Raw genomic sequence first — 18,577 nt, forward strand, 5'->3', positions numbered from 1 at the left:
GAATGAATGAATGAATGAGTGAGTGAGTGAATGAGTGAATGAATGAATGAATGAATGAATGAAAAAGCATGTATTAAGCGCTTACTAAGTACTATGCTAACCACTGGGTATAAAAGTAGGAAAAGCAACATAATCCCTGCTCTGGAGGAGCTCACATTCTAATCTGGCAAGGCATAAAAGAGAGTTCAGTTATCAGGCAGATGGAAAGTCCTCAAAATACTAAGGGTACAACAGAAGGGTGGATGGCAAGACTCAGGGGTCTATAGGTTATATTCGTTGTTTTCAGTCATGTCCACTCTCTGTGACACCATTTGGAGTTTTCTTGGCAAAGATGTCAGAATGGCTTGCCATTTCCTTCTCCAGCTCATTTTATATGTGAGGGTACTAAGGCAAATGGGTTCAGTGACTTGCCTAGGGTTGCACAGCTATTAAGTATCTGAGGCCAGATTTGAACTCTGACTCTGGGCCTGGCACAGTATCCACTGTGCCACCTACCTGCCCCATGGGTTATATTAGTAGATCAGATAGTAATACCTTGCAGAGAAAATGGGGAGGCAAACACAACGTATTTATGGTTTTTTTGTGTTTTTTTTTTACAATTTTATGCTAGGCTTACAGCTGTTTAATTTTGCCCAATTCTATATTTTCTTTTCTTTTTTTGTCTATGAGCCAAGAGACAGCATATTTTTAGAAATTCAAACATAAGTAAATAAACAATACATCTGGGAAAGAAAAAAAATTCATGCTAGTAACTCACATCTTCTAATCTATAATGAATAATGATAAATTTGAATGCTGCTTTCTTGAAAAGATTCTCAAAACTGAAATATTTTCAGATCATAGCTGTTTTTTTTAAATGAGCATAAGTTCTCAGCATAGTTCTGTTGTATGGCAAAGTCCCTTTTCTTTCTCTGTGCATAATGTCCTAAAAGACCCTGCAGTGCACAGAAGAGAGCCTTTCATAAAGAGTCACACTGATAACACACTGATGACAAACATGGGCCAGTAGCCTGATTTTGTGAGAATGGCACCAAAGACTTCAGGAATGATTAGGGAGTCTTTATCAAAAGAAATAAAGATGGAAGATGAATAGGTTACTTAATGATGCCACTATAGCTCTCTCATCTAGACCTTTCTCAGATGTAATATCAAGGGCTTGTTATGCTAGAAAAATCTTTAATTTGCTCATACCCTTTATTCCAGAGATCTCATTGCTGGGCATTAACCCCAAGAAGGTCAAAGGCAGAAAGGAAGGTAGTATTTACATTAACATACTTAAAATATATATATATATATATATATATATATATATATATATATATATTTGTGATAGCCAGAAGCTAAAAACAAACTGGGAAAACAGATGGAGAATATCTGAACTGATTGTGATTTGGGAATACAGAATATAATAATAATAATTGGAATCTCTTGATGTCCTCAGCATTAAGGAAGAAAGGAAGGGAGGAAAAGAGGGAGGAAAGATGTAAAGGAATAGGGAAGGAAAGGAAGAAGGAAGGAAGAAATGGAGGAAAGGAGAAAAGGAAAAGAGGAAGGAAGGAAGAAAAAAAGGAAAGAAGAAGGAATGGAGGAGGGAAGGAAGAAAGGGACGAAAGGAGGAAAAGAGGAAGAAAGAGAAGGAATGAGAAGGAGGGAGGAATATGTGTGTGTGTGTGTGTGTGTGTGTGTGTGTGTGTGTGTGTGTGTGTGTGGTACCATGTACCTAGTATTTTTATAAATGTTATTTCACCACCCGGTCTGCCTCAGTTTCCTCCACTTTAAAATGAAGATGATAAAAGCATGTATCTCGTAGGGTTGTTGTGAGGATAAAACAGGAATATTTGCAAAGCACTTTGCAGACCTTAAAGCACGATATAAATGCTAGCTATTAGATAATGTAATTTCAAGTCTTCTTATATTCCTTTGAGTATAATTCAGATTGTCAATGTCCTTCAAGTAATTGAATAAACCTTAATCAAGTGTCTGCTTTATGTAAGACCCTGTGTAAGGTGTTAAGGTTACAATGGTAAAGTACAACATATACTATACTCAAGAAGTTTGTTATATAACAGGTGATAGTAACACTTAAAATGTGACACCCAGAATTGAATAAAATACTCTCAATCAAATCTGCTGAGGCCAGAGTACAATGGAAATGTTGCCTCTCTCATTCTGAACACTCTACTTCTATTAAGTTTACATTAGACGTTTTTTCTTTTGCTCCCATATCACACTGTTGGTTGTTATTGATTTTTTCACTTTACTTGCCAGGTCTCTTTCATAAGAAATTATGTCTAGCCATGCCTCCCCCGTTCTATAATTGGATTAAAACATCAACAGAATAATGCAAGGAATTAACATGTTTACTTTTTTATTTTTAGATCATTAGGTAGTTGAGGTTGTTTATAATTTGGTCCTTTTATTTTATGTATTAGCTATCCTATCTGGATGTATAGAAATGATTTTTTGCATAGACAAAATATTGTCCAAGATATATACCAATGAAACAGGGTAAAACTCTGAGGCTGAGGTTGAAAAAGACCTTATTGGTTCCCTCATTCCATTTTACCTACAGCACAAATTCCATCTAGTGATGAGGAACTCTCTGCCTAAAAAGTTAGCCTAGTTCATTTCATTTTAATGAAAGTTCTTCCTTAAATTGGACCAAAATCTGACTACCTAAAACTTTCATACATTGGTCTTAGTCATGTTCCCCTGCCTTTGCAGGGCTTACAATAATTTTAGAATAATATATGTAAACATCAAGTTACTTCAGAATATTTTAGCATCATAGATTTTGAGATGGAAGATATCTCAGAGACCATTGAATCCAACACCCTCATTTTATAGATGAAGAAACTAAGGCTTGGGGAAGCTAAGTAAATTGATCAAACAGCTATTAAATCTCAGAGGTAGAATTTGAATATAGGTCCTACTGATCCCAAGTCCAATGCTCTATGTGCTACATCATATTGCCTCTTAAAAAGTAGCTTGTCATAATACAAAGTATAACAACGATATGCTCAAGTATACATTGCAAATGGAGCATAGATGCTAAGGAAATTTAAAGAAGAGTAATGATAAGTTACAGGAGAACTCTATCTGTTGGGTATGGGTTTTGAAAGTGGTTGGCATGATAGCTGTATTGATGCCTGAAGGACATTTCAGGTGGTAGAAGGAGCCACAGGAGATTGTATGAGAGTGAGAATGAATGTAGTATGTGTAGAGGGACAGTGGACCGACAATATAGCCTAGAGAAAAGGGTCCATATTGGAAATGGCAACAGATAAAATTGAAGAGTGAAGAAGCTGGGGAGCTATTCTGTTTCTCATTTCTTAAGGGCCTTTCTTTTTGCTTTCTGAAGTGATATGCCTACATAATCTTATAACTCAACTGGAGATGACCATATAAACATTTTTAGAGTAGCCCCAGGGATTCAATGCTTGAGCTCAAAGGAAAGAATGTAAGATTGGTTCTATGTGGTTTCCCATAACTCATGATATGTCTAGCAGGCAGCCTATTCTGATGGCCCTATAAATGTCTGTTTGAGAATCCACAGCCCGCTTTGAAGTGGATACAGAGAGAATGTGTATGACAGCTTAGACCTGAGAAACAGGAACTGACAGGCATCAGTTGGCCTGTGCTGATTTCTCAGCAGTTCTGTAGCAGTTACATGCCAATAGTTTGTACAAATAAGGCCCCAGAAAGTCATGGAGCATATACTAATTTAACTTCAAGGGGTGAAAGTGACTTCCATCTTAGACCTGGACAAACTCAAATGAGGCAATACTCTGAAATGCCCCATTGTGGCTATGGGCCTGTTATAAAAATGTGTGTGTGTGTGTGTGTGTGTGTGTGTGTGTGTGTGTGTGTGTGTGGTGAGGGGAGGTCTTGGGGGAGAAAGATAATTATAAATAAAAAAATAAATGCACAAGAGATGCAAACAAAGCACCATATAAGAATGGAGAGGAAAAATGTCATTACAGACTGAGGGAAATGAAGGCATGTAGAACTATAAGGAATTTCTGAGACTGCTTGATTCAAACCCCTTGTGATGTGAGCTGTGCATTAAAGGATGGGCAGGAATTGAAATGATGAGTGAAAATGGATAGGGAGGAAAATTCCAGACACAGGGTTTGATGTTAACAAAGGCATGTAGAGATGAGAGGGTACATTTGTATTTTGAGGAATGAGGGCAAAGTAGATCAATTTGGTTACAGTCTAGAGAACGTGGAAGGGAGAAATATAAGATAAATCTGGAAGGATAGAGAGGTATCAGACTGTGAAAGTCCTGTAATTTCTTGCTAATAGCCAAGAATCAATCAATCTATAAGACTTTATTAAGCTTTTTATTAGCCAGGCTAATAATTATCCTAAGCAATGAAAATGTTTTTTCCCCTTAAGCTAAGCTTTGGGGATACAAAGAAAAAGCCATCAAGTCACTGTCTTCATGGAGTTTACATTCTAAAGAGGAGACAACATGCATGTGCACAGAAACACTCAATAAATATTGAATAAATGAGTGAATGACTGAGACTCACTGAAAAACTGATTCAATGAATCAATGAATGAATGAGAGAGGTATTGCAAAAGTAGCATCTTTACAGCTTGGATATGGGAGGAAAAAGATAACAGTCAAAGGTAACACCAGGACTTAATAGAGCTCTCTTAGGGCACATCAGAAAAGGAGCAGAAACTAAAAAAGAGCCTCACACTTTCTTCCACAAAGAACCCCAGGCTCTAAGTTCCATTTGTCTCTTTAATAGATAGAACAGGGATTGAGGGAGTTCAACAAGAGGGATTAAATATCCCCCCAAATAAAACAGGGGAAGTGTTCTGTTCATTTGTTTACTTTTTTTTAATGGGAAGCAAAGTCCCTACCTTGCCAGTTTTTAATAATGTGCTGTATTTTTAAAATGATGTTTAATGTCCTATGGGATGGATTTAATTGAACATTCAAAAGACTGGCACTGCTGAGCATCTAATTTTTCATGATGGATGGGCTATCTCTGTTAAGCAGCTAAGTGGAACTGAAATGATTTTCTCTGGCTGATGTTACCCTTTCAGATTAAGGATTCAGACCTTTCTGTCAGTGTCCAGATGAGCAGTTGGAACAAACACATTGTCAAACACTTAGGAAAACAGAAGACATTGTGAGAAGGAAAAGAAGCCATACACTACTGGTTTTTGTTTAGCCATCCAGGATTCCATGAAAGGTTGACATGTCTTTTGTCTGTTTTGTACTCCTTCCTAGGCACTAAAATTAAAGTTACACACCATCCATAACCTAACTCATCTCAAAAACTTAGAAAAGGCTGAATTCTTGTCTTCATTCCAGGATTGTTTGTTGAGGTGTTTGTGAGGCTGCAGAGTCAGTGATCTTAAGGGATGAACTGAAAAGTTCCTATGCTGACAAGGAGCTCAAGGTACAATCTAATTCATCCTCCTCTTCCCATGCAGAGTTTATATAAACCTGTGGCTTTTCTAAGCAGGGATTGTAGAAACCCTTTGCGTAAATAGACTGATTAACTAGAATCCTCAGAGATGGGGCTGGAGGCTCCTTGAAATTTTCCTATGTATCCAGGACTGAGCAAATCTCTCCCTCTCTTTTTTGATTTCAACTCTTGCTGTTGAAAAAGCTTTGTAAAATGTATTTGTATACTTTTTTGCTTGAACAAGAACCTTGTACTGAATTTAATTGAATATTTCCTGGTTGACTAAAGATCACAAAGTACCCTAGGGTCACTATTCTGAAGACTGGCAAAAAACCATGTTGATTTCCTGAAGAATATGTAAGTGATTTTGCTGAAGATGTATTGATTCAAGGATATCTGCTAGAAATAGCCTTTTAAAATAAATCCCTGATAGGATACTGATGTATTGTTGTTGGGTTTTTATGTGTATGTGATCTTTGCCTATTTCTCCTAAAAGTGGGCATTTTTTTTTACTTATGAATTCCTTCAGTTAGGATATTCTTCTTATGTCTAACCTGAATCCTTCTTACTAAAATTGAAACCTAATTCTACTTGTTCAGTGATCCATAAAGAGGACTCTCTCTCTTTCTATACACACACACACACACACACACACACACACACACACACACATATATATATATACATATATATATATATATATATATATATATATATATATATATATATATATAGTCATCATCCTATGCACAATGACTCTTTTTTGTTTTATTTTTAATTTATGGAATAAAGCATTTCCATAACAGTATAATAAAAAAGATAATTGCGCATGAAACTGCAAATCTATTTTGTACAACTTACTATTCCTTTTAAATATATAATAAAGTTATCATGCCCTATATACATTCTTGGTTTCCTAGTTATGGAGGGAACAGAATTATGGCAAAAAATAACTCCAGAACAGGATTTATCTGGAATTAGAAACTTAGATTACATCATCTGAAGAAGCCCAAGGGTTGATTTCAATAAATGATTTCATTGTAGATTTCAATAATTAAAAAGATGCTATCTGTGTCCAGAGAAAGAACTGATAAATAGAAGTATATATAGAAAAAATTTACATATATCCACCTATCTACATCTAATGTTAGCTATCTCTAGGGCTAGGAAGGATGGAGGGAAGAAATAAAAGAGAAAAAAGAAATTTATATGGTAACTTTATTGATATGGGGCAATCCCCTCTCCCAATCCAGTTTAGTAATTTAGTTTTGAGGACTGTCTGGGATCACTGAGAAATTAAATGACGTGCCAAGGGTCACACAGTCAATATGTGTCAGAGGTGGAATGTGAATCTATATCTTTTGATAGGAAAGCAGTTTCTCTACTTTCCCATTGGGAGCCAAGCATCCAAGCTTGGCCTTGCAGCTAGTCTAATGTGAAGCCCTGAAGAGCAAGCTTCGGTGATAATAGTACACCTAGGCTTTAGATTTGAACTTGGTGGTACTAGTGTTATATAGCAACTGAGTTAAACTGTTAATCCCATCCACTCACCCCATACTCCTTTTTCCAGAGACTGGGGTGGCAATGGGAGAAATATACCCTTGAGGTGTCGGAGTAAATATCTTTATGTTTATATTTGTTCTTGCTATCTTTGAAGTGAATATCTGGATTAGGTTCTGAAACCTAATCCAAAATTTAATGTTTAAATGGAATTGAAGTGCTAGTCACTGGGCCCCTGAAATAGGGTAACACAATCGATGAGAGCTCCATCTTATATCAGTAAAGATATATATTTCCTAATTTCCTCAGGATACTGGAAACCCTTTGTAGGCAGTAAAATGAAGGTCTGGCCATCAGACAGTGAGACTAGAGTCAATCATATTACAGTTGATTTTAATTTTACTTGTAGCGAGAATGTTAAGATTGATATAATTCAATTATTCCAGAATTATGTAGATATAGTTACTAGATAAGAACTTGGCATTTAGAGGGTCAAGGATAGGGTTAAAGTTTGTTGTTGTTACTGAGTCATGTCTAACTCTTTGTGACCTCATTTGGAGTTTTCTTGGCAAAGGTACCGGAGTGGTTTCCTTCTCTAGCTCATTTTACAGATGAGGAAACTGAGGCAGACATGGCTAAGTGACTTGCCTAGGGTCACATAGCTAGTCATTTTCTGAGGCCAGATTTAAACTCAGAGAGATGAGTCGTATTGACTCCAGGTCTGGTACTTTATCTATTCTACCACCTACCTGCTTCAGGTTAAAGTTTAGAGATAGTATAAACACTATGTGAACCTTAACATCTTTTGCCCTATTTTCTACCTCTCTACTACTGTCACTGCTGAAGTATAATGACATCACACAAGAAAAGGATCATTTTGTCTTTTCCTTACCTTCCTTCTCTGCCATGACCAGAGAATTTCATTGCCTAGTGACTAGAAGCATCAGCTCATATAGGTCTTGCCATGTTTTCTTTCCCTCTGAAACTAATCCCCTCATCATTTCTAACAGCACAATAGTATTCTAGCACAATCATATGCTACAGCTTGTTCAGCCATTTCCCAGTTGATGAGCTTCCCATCAATTTCTAATTCTTTGCCACCATAAAAAGAGCTGCTATAAATATTTTTGTACATGAGCCCTTTTCTTTTTCCTTTTATCTCTTTGGGGGTACAGATCTAGTAGTGGTATTACTGGGTCAAAGATTGTATATGTACAGTTTGATGGTCCTTTGAAGAAAGTTTCAAATTATTCTCCAGAATGATTGCACCAGTTCACAAATCCACCAACGGTTCATTAGTGTACCTATTTCCCCTCATTTCCTCCAGCATTAATTACTTGGGATAAGTATGAGGTGGTACTGCAAAGTTGTTTAAATTTGCATCTCTAATCAACACTGATTTAGAACATTTTTTCTTATATGGTTATAGATAACTTTGATTTCTTCTTCTGAATACTGCCTGTTTGTATCCTTTGACATATTTATCAATTAGAAAATGACTCTTATTTTTATAAATTTGACTCAGTTTAGTATGTATTTGAGAAATAAAGCTTTATTCAGAGAAAATTGCTGTAATGTTTTTTATATCATTTCATTGTCTTTGATACCTTTTAGCAAAATGTAGTTTCCCTGGTTATCTCTTTTAATTAGGTCTGTTTTTGTTTTGCTTTTTCTGAGATTATGATTGCTCCTCCTGATTTTTTTAACTTCAGCTTAAGCATAATAAATTCTGTTCCAGTCCTTTATTTTAACTGTGTGTATTTCAGTTTCAAGTGTGTCTCTTGTAAGCAATATATTGTTGGATTTTGGTTTCTAATCCATTGTGCTGTCTTCTTCCATTTTATGGGTGAGCTCATCCCATTCCCATTCACAATTATGGTTACTGTGTATTTCCTTTCATTCTATTTTCTTCCATTTATCTTTTTTTCTCTCTTTATCCTGTCCCTCTTCAAAAGTTTGTTTTGCTTTTGACCACTGCCCCTGTTAGTCCACTTTCCTTTTTATCAAATTATCCCCACTCCTTTTTCTTATCCCTTTTCCCTCCCATTTCACTGTTGGGTAAGATTCTATACCCAACTGTGTGTACCACTTTTTTGTGAGAAGAGTTTCCTTGTTCTACTTTCTCTTTTCCCCCTTCTCCCAGGGCATCCCTCTTTTTCACCCCTTCATTTTTTTTGAAATGATTCCAACATAATCAGCTCATACTTATGCCCTCTGTCTATATAGACTCCTTCTAATGTTCTTACACGTTTCATGTATCATCTTCCCATATAGAAATGTGAACAGTTTAGCCTTATTGAGTTCTTATAATTTCTCTGTCAGGTTGATCTTTTTATGCTCCTCTTGAGTCTAGTGTTTGAATGTCAAACTTTCTATTCATCTCTGGTCATTTTATCGGCAATGCTTGAAAATTCTCTATTTCATTAAATATTTATTTTTCATTACTGAAGGATTATACTCAGTTTTGCAAGGTAAGTTATTCTTGGTTGTCATTCTAGCTGTTTTGCCTTTCTGTATATCATATTCCAAGCCCTCTGCTCCTTTAACATGAAAACTGTTAAATCTTGTGTGATCCTGTTAATTATTCCTTCCTCTCTTCTTGCAATATTTTCTCCTTAACCTATGAGTTCTAGCATTTGGCCATAATATTAGTGGGAGTTTTCATCTTGGGCTCTTTTTCAGGAGGCGATTAGTGAATTATTTCAATTTCTAGTTTACCCTAGGATATCAGGGCAATTTTCCTTGATCACTTCTTGAGTAACATGTCTAGGTTCTGCTTTTGGTCATGGCTTTCAGGTAGTCCTTTAATTCTTAAATTATCTCTCCTTGATCTATTTTTCCAGGTCAGTTGTTTTTATAATGAGATATTTCATTTATTTCTTTTTTTCATTTTTGACTTTGTTTTGTTGTTTCTTAATATCTCATGGGACCATTAGCTTCCACTTGCCCAATAATAATTTTTAAAGAATTATTTTCTTCAGTGGGCTTTTATACTTCTTTTTTTCCATTTGGCCAATTGTATGGTTTAGGGAGTTATTTTCTTCATTGAATTTTTGTGCCTTTTTTTTTAATGTAAGGGAAATTCTGTGTGTGTGTATGTGTGTGTGTGTGTGTGTGTTGTGTGTGTGTGAAGGTTTTATTTTGTTCGGTATTTTTGTGCCTCTTTTACCAAGCTATTAATTCTCCTTTCATAATTTTCTTGTATCACTCATTTCTTTTCCCAGTTTTTCTTCTACCACTCTTATCTCTTTCTTTAACTCTTTCAGGAATTCTTGATGGCCCTGTCTAATTAGAATTTTTCTTTGGGCCTCTGCTTGTACCTATTTTCACACTGTTGTCTTCACCTGAGTTTATGTCTTGGTTTTCTCAGCCACTGTAGTAGCTTTTTATGGTCAAATTATTTTTGTTGTTATTGTTGTTTGTTAATTTTCCAGCCTATTTCTTGATTTTGAACTTTATGCTTAAGTTGGGCTCGGCTCATAGTTTCTTGCAGGCTTGGTCTCATGCTCCTGATGATGGTCATCTCTTCACCTAGGATCTCCCAACTTCCAAACTGACAAAATTCTTTTAAAGCTATAAACACCTACCTCAGTATCACCTTTGTTCTTGGGAAATGAAGCAGAAAATGCAAGAAAAGACTTGAAGCTCCACTTTGAGTTCACCTAAGCAAGCACATGAGCTTACTGACACAAGTAGGAAGTTGCCATTACTGCCAGGGTTGAGGAAGAGAGTGAAATCTCCTACTACCACCTTCATTGGAAGCCTAAAGGAGACCTTGATGGAAAAGAGAGATGGAGACAGACAGAGATGAAGACACACACACACACACACACACACACACACACAGAAACAGAGAAAGACTGAGACAGAGAGAGGAGAGGAGAAGAAGAAGAAGAAGAAGAAGAAGAAGAAGAAGAAGAAGAAGAAGAAGAAGAAGAGAGAAGAAGAGAAGAAGAAAAGAAGCAGAAGCAAAAGAAGAAGAAGAAAGAAGAAGAAGAAGAAGAAGAAAGAAGAAGAAGAAGAAGAAGAAGAAGAAGAAGAAGAAGAAGAAGAAGAAGAAGAAGAAGAAGAAGAAGAAGCAGCTTCTCTTTTTAAAAGTCTGCTGAGTGGACAGCAGCTAATCATTTTTGTCTCATTCTCCCTCACCTTTCTTCACCACCATCATACAGATCAAGGGAGCAATAAAAAGATTGCTTGTTCAATCCAAAGTACAAATCTGGGGGGAACAATGACAGTTGCTGAGTCATTCCAAAACAGAAGTCTTTCATTATTGAGCCAGAGCATGTGTATCACCAGATATAGCTAGGGGAGATTTGCTCAACTATATGTATGCTGCTTAGGTTGGTCCCTGCAGATCCATTCTCACACCTGCTCCATGTGATATGTTGCTCATACATACACACTCATACATCCGTATATATACACATTTTATGTATATTATATATGTGTGCATTGTATGCACATATACATGTATGCTTACTTATCTAGCTTTATGATTTCATCAATGTAATCTCCTGATGAGTTAATTCCCTCTACCAATGCAGGTCAACAATTGCTCTGTAACTTAGAGGTTGAAAGTGTTGCCTAGGCACACTGAGAAGCTAAGTGACTTGCCCAGGGCCACACAGCCTCAATACAAGAGGCTGAATTTGAAATCATGCTGATCATTTGATGATGACCTTCTATCCATCACTTCATGCTGCATCTTGATCCAATTATAGCAAATCAAAAAATGGTTATGATGAAGGTTTTCAGAGTGGCTTTTACAAGAGCAAATTCCTTCCATCATTGGAATCATCAAGAAGAAATATAAAAAAAAAAAACCAAAATAACAAAAAACCCCAGAAAAACCCCACCATTGTTAACAAAAAATACCTTCTTAGTTTTCTCTCTCTCTCTCTCTCTCTCTCTCTCTCTCTCTCTCTCTCTCTCTCTCTCTCTCTCTCTCTCTCTGTCTTTTTTTTGTAAATCAATAAAAGCAGAGACAGGTTTTGCTATGTAGCAGAAGGTAGAATGCATAGTATTAAGACTAAGCCTAAAACAAATCATTTAAAGTACAAAACGATACATGGAATGGAAATAAGAGCAAAGAATTAGTACTTTAGAAATGCCTCCTGTACAAAAGGGCTAAAGTGAAGAATTAGGATCAATGCTATTAGAAGGTGAAACACAATTTGGAACAATGCTTAAGGTTTTCTATTAGGGCCATTACTGAGCTGGAAGCTAACTGGTACAATAGATAAAGTGTTGGGCCTAGTGCCAGGAAAAACCTGAGTTCTGATATGAACTTAGACACTAACTGCGTGACCCCAAGCAAGTCGCTTAACCTTTTTTACCCCGGGTTCTTCAGCTCTAGAATGGGAATAATAATATTATTTACCTCCCAGAGTTGTCGTATGGTTCAAGGGAGACAATATTTGTAAATTGCTTAGAATACTGCCCGACATATAGTAGGCAGTTAATAAATGTTGTTTCCTTATTTTCTAGTAAATACAGCTCAGATTTTGTGATGTTCTCAATGTGGTATATGTAGGGTACATCAAGCTCGCAGTGGTGCACAGAGTCACCTTTTGCTTGAATCCTACCAGAGACAGAAACGTAAACTTAAATCCTGCCAAGGCTCTAATGAGACATGTAGGAACTTTTCTGTGCTTGTTAATTGTTGGAGGTTGCTCTAACAAGTATTTTCCTGCTTTGTTAAAAGATGTCTGCTAAGGATAAGGTCCCCAAACTCAGATTTCTGATTGGCTTTATTGAATCATTAATGTAACATGGCTCCTTGCTAATCACATATACATATTAAAGGCAGGCATATGACTAGGAATGAAGCTGGGCAGGTAGAAAATAATGACCATGCCTCTCGGGCTTACTTTTATTCCTGTGCTTTTTCTCTTTTTTACCTAGTTACAAAGAATTACTCCTAAAAATGAGAATTAAGCATCTGGGTGGATGGGTGGGGGGCTTCTAAATCCTTGGATTCCTTGTCATACTGTTGGAAGGTTAGCCCCAAATGCTATCTTTGGCTACTGTAAATTGAGCAGATAGAGAAAAAATCTCTAACCTTAAGTCAGAGTGAGTAATCTAATAGACACTATGCCTATGGTACCTAGGAAATTTAGTTTTGAAAAGTAGATCTAAGCCTGAAGGCATTAATTAGCTGAGGGTGAGTCTGATTACATGCTTCAAAGACCTCTTATCTGAGAAAAGGAATTTTTCTTGAGAGGGACCTTCCATTCTAGTCAAAGTTCAGAGAAACAGATGGTTATCATTTCACAGGAGAAAAAGTCACTGAAAGGTTTTTTCCCTCCAGTTTAAAGACTGTCTCCCTTTCTAAAAGAGTTATAACAAAAGGCATTTGGATTTTAAGCCGGAAGAGCAATGATAGAGTCCATTCCTCCTCCTATGATGAAGAAATAATACCTCAACAGCTAAAGCCAGAAGGAAAGAGAAGCTCCAGAATTTTGTGCCTAGTGGGGCTGTGCCTGGTAATGGTCATAGACCCATTGTTCTATGTGACATTGAGCAGTGAACATGAAAGGTTCCAAGAGCAATGCTCAATAGAGTCTACACTTCACATGAGATTTGAATGGAAGAGATCTAGCAAGAAAAGCATGATAACATCACCAGAAGACACTGGCTATCTCTGAAGCATCATAGGTATAAGTTGCCTCTCCATACATTTGCCTTGACCACATGTTTCTTATGCATGTGCTTATTCATATATAGTCCCTATCTGTGTGCATTCTTCTCAGTGATGATGTATAAGTTAATGAGAGAATTTGCACCAGATTTATGGGGCACATGTTTCATTTCTAGCTTTCTTACTATGCTTTTTCATGGAATGCCTTTTCTTTGAATTAGTTATGCCCTCTGGATGACTAATAAAAATAAATATACCCATTGTGCTCATGACTTATGATTTTGAATTGATGTACATTGTAGAGAGTATCTTCGATCTATGGCAACTTTGCCAGAGGAATCCATTAGGTGAGTTGAAATGTAAACCTAGTGCTACATTAAAATGAGTCAATATTTAAACAAAAGGTGACAAATGTATTTCCATGATTCATCCCTATACTTCTGGTTTACCAGAATTCTTAATAAGAAATCAAAATCTCTTGGTAATAGTTATCAAACATTACTTTTGCTCATGAGGCAGAATAAAAAAAACTCAATAAAAAATCTATGTGAATTATATAAGCCAACAACATTTTGTAGGCTTGAAATAGTTTTTGTGATTGGGACATTAACTTAACACTTGCACATCCTAATCCTAATCATATGCAACCATTGTCCTAGAACAAGTCAGTCTCTAGTGATTTGTCTCTGTGGCACTTAGTCAGATTGACCTATGTTGTAAGTCTAGGGAATTTAGAGCATGCAAATGAATTTTCATGAGACAGTATGATTTCTGATTTGCCTCAGTTAAAATTCTCCCAGGCTCTTACTGTTAGTCTAATCTTCCTTTGAACCAGCCTTCCCTGACCTGTTCCCAATCCTAAATTCTTTATCTCTTCCTGAGGTCATGATTTCCAATCAGCATAAGAAGAGCTGTTTTGCTCAGGGACATGGAAGAAAGAAAGGATGTAGAGTTTAAATTAGTGAACTAGGAAGAAGGAAAGAAGAGACATACAAAAGTTATTATATTTAGAATCATGTTTGACACATTTCAGCTTGGTGACCGCTAAAGCCAAAACATGTAGACTTCTTGACACTCCAAAGGAACAATGAAATGAGAAATTGAAAGATGGAAAATTCGGTGCAAATATGGATTGACTTTCATACTTTGAAGGCAAATCTTCCTCATATAACTTCAAGGTAAAAGGGGAAGCTATTTGTGGTGTGGCAGCTCAAGAAAGTCTTTGTTTGAAAGTCAAAATAATAACTAATATAGAAATATTTTACATGATTGTACTTAACTGTCAGATTTTTTATCATCTCAGGGAGGAGGGAGATAAGGATAGAATTTGGAACTGAAGACTTCAAAAAATGTTAAAATAGCTATAATGTAATTGGGAAAAATAAAATACATTAAAGATAAAAAAATAAAGTCAAAAGAATAGCCAATAATTTTATATCCAATGCCCATGTTGGAAATAATAAAGAGAAGGCAAAAAAGGACATGAAGTGTCCTTAAATCTTCTCAGTTCCTTAAATATTTCTGTTGAAACTTCCCAGTGAAGACCTTCTGAATTTCATAACAATGATGAATGTTTCCCCAGGGAAAAGTAAAGCACTATGACAAAATAAAGAACTTTATTAATAATAGGTTGTTATTACAAGCCAATAAATACAATTTTATGAGATTAGTAATTGTGTTGTCTAGTTTAATCAATTTATATGCATTTTAGAAGATAGTACACTGTATAGGCATATAATTTAGAGTTAAACATGGCATTTATGATTTCTATAAAAAGCCAAGTGCAGGACAGGCCAGGTCCAACTTTGATTAGGAATATAATCTCCCTCCCCAGGTGCCTTTCCAATACTCACTATCATACCATTGTTTCTATAACAGGAGTTGAATTGATTTGGACCTACTTTACTGGAGCAATTGCAGAGCTGAGGTTTCATATAAAATGCCTAATCTCTAGCTCCCAAAACCGCTTTATGTTCTGATGAGGTTTAAGTATTAGCTATAGTTTTTGTTTTAATGACTGAATCTTGTCTTACATTTTTCTGTCAATACATGTTTGTGTTTGGTATTATGTATTTCTTTTATATGTGGGAATAAATACCTGTCCTGTATCTTACTTATATTGTACATTAAGTGCCTTTCTACTGCCTGCTTTGGGAGATATTTTAGACATGGAATAAAACTTAAGATTTAAATAACGTTATATCGGATTGTGGGTTGGGGGTGGGAGAAGAGTCATATTGAGCCCCTCAAATATGAGATAAGAGTCTGATCCCTCTTTACCCCATTATATGAGTGTGCTGGAGCCAGTTCAAACCCACTCTCTTCAGAGTCAATTGTTAATTTTCAGTGCGAACATTTACACTTTGGAAATCAACCAATGTTACAAAATCAAGGCTTAATTTATTGTTTTGTTGATTGTCTAATCTTATGAAAGAGATGAAAAAAATGTTAGTAATGCAGATGAAACTGAAAAGCATCTTAATTTTTTTGAGAACCCAGTGTTAAACGTTTACCAGCATACCACTGCCTGGCTCCCCAGGATTTAACCTTTTTCTGTATCACCAGTATATTTTATGATCAAATGTGTTCCTTAATGGAAAGGGAATGAGCTCAGTTCTTCAGTACCTTGGGTCCAATAGATGTTACTATAATTAGGTTTCAATGGAATAATCATATTTGACTTATATAACTTCAACTTGCAATACTTTTCCCCCCTGGGAACTGGTTTTAATTGTTTGAGATCTGTCTTTAATTAATCCATTTTCATGTTAGAATAAGTGGACAGATAAAAAAAGGAAGCAATTGTGAAAAGGACAGGATGGAGATACATTTGTTGAATGAGAGTGTCTAAATCTGAAGAGCTGGTAATTTGTAATTTGGCAAGGTGATAAGGTGTCCTTTAATGGTTGAACTGGACATTGATGGTAGTAAGTAGCAAAGAGTAAAGGACAGAAGTAGGAAGGATGGTTATGGTTGTTATTTCTTCAGTGTATGATCTCTCACTGCACCTGGGCCATCTCCAGTCATCCTCATTTTTATTTTGCCACTGGACCCAGATGGCTACAGAGGAGACAGTGAAGCTGGTGACTGTGCATAGCACTCCTTCACTTAAATCTAATTCACTTGTAAATCATGACATCTCCTTCCTGATGTCATGGTCCTCTTGGAGAATGAAGGGCAAACAACAACAACATTCTGAGTTTAGCACACTGAAATACAGTGATTAGGCCTGACCTTATTCATAGCTACAATAGGCTGCCACCCAGTGGAAGAGTTTCCTGGGTTGCCAGGAAAGGCCCTAATGAAAAAAGATATCACCTCTCACAGGTTAAATGATGTCTAAATTCTTTTCAAAGGAAATAAGAGCTCTCACAAACGAAGATAAGGGTTACCTTGAAGAACATCCGAGAGAGATGACATGGAGATTTAAATTCATATTAAAGTATAAATGATAAATTTCAGCTCCTTTCTTTAAAGCTAGTATTGAAGGGAGAAGAAGGCATGAGATCTTTCTGATAAGCAGGTTTGTTGGAAGTGGGCAGTGTTTTTAACTTGGGTCCATGGACTGTCCATGGACTTGTTTTTGTTTTTAATATTTTGATTAACTATTTCTTTGGTTTCTTTGGTAATACTATGTATTTTATTTTATCCACGCCTGGTCTATAGCTTCACCAGATTGTCAAAGGGGTCTGTGATATACACAAAAAGATTAAGAAACCTTGCTGCAGAAGGTCATAGGCTGTTGACCTGGAAGATAAACTGTACCTCTCAATTTTTCTCAGAACTATCCTATCTAATAAGACAACAGTTATATTCTTTAGCCTTTTGTGTTTTATTTGAACTTATGTAGTTGTTGCTGCTTTGTCATATTCTACCAAAAGAGGAAAACCATAGGAAAAGACTGGACTAAGAATGTGGCTTTGATGGGTACTTTAAGACCATAAGTCTCCCCACCAAGAAAGTAGTTTAGCATCCTTAGGATTAAGGGAGAGGAGGCAGGGACTTAGTATGCAGTTTAAGAAACCACTGGACTAATTGTATAAAGACTTAAGTTCTTATATGACTTGGTAAGCCAAATCATGGAGGGCTTTGGACCTCTAACTCCTTGTATGGGTAGGGTAACCTAGAATTGCTTGGTAAGGTCATTAGGAATCGTAGTATAGTAGGAATGACTGGAGATAGAAGACCTGAATTCTAGTTTCAGATTTGTCACTAATTAGTTATGAAACTGTGGACAGGTCACTTTCTCTGGGTCTCATTTCCTCATTTGTGAAATGTATATAGTTGACTGATCATTTCTCAAGGCCCTGTATTCTCTCTGCTTAACTTGAAGATCTGGTTGAAGTCTAGGAAGGAAGCCAACCAGTACTTGAATAGCATCAGTAAATCTTACTTCTTTTCACATTGGCTCACCACCCCATATTCCATTGTATGTGTTGAGAGTTGATCCCAAGGGAGCATTCAGTTTAGTAATAAAGGGACCTGTAAGTTAAAATAAATTGAATATTGCCCAAGATATATCCTGATCCTCTATGGTGTTCTATAATCCTTATGTCAGAAACTCTCATGAAGATGAGGATATACCTTTGTGGATTTTTTCACTGTCTTAGCTCATAGCCCCATCCAAGAAGCATAGGTAAATGTAAGCATGACTCACAAGTATATTAGTTATGTAGTAATAACAGATAATAATACATTTGTAAACATATAGTTCACAATGTTCAAAAGAATGTTCATTAAAAAGAAGAAAATAAAACAACCTCTTGAATGAGTAACTAGCAATCTCAAAAATGACAATGAATCTTAAGAGTTAATTTTCAGTTATGAATGCAAGGATTTCTTTTTCATGAGGCCTTTCTACACAATTCCTGTATTGGTGAATTGTGCTTTGGCTTCTCATTGACCCTCAAAAAAGGAGAGGGTATTGGTTGTTGGGGACTTACTCATCCTGGGTTCTTTAAGAGCCCAGGCAGAATCTCACTTACAGGCAGGTCCACATAAGTGG

The sequence above is a fragment of the Phascolarctos cinereus genome, unplaced genomic scaffold (assembly GCF_003287225.1).
Source record: "Phascolarctos cinereus isolate Bilbo 61053 unplaced genomic scaffold, phaCin_HiC Scaffold_5;HRSCAF=322, whole genome shotgun sequence".
NCBI classification, from domain to species: Eukaryota; Metazoa; Chordata; class Mammalia; order Diprotodontia; family Phascolarctidae; genus Phascolarctos; species Phascolarctos cinereus.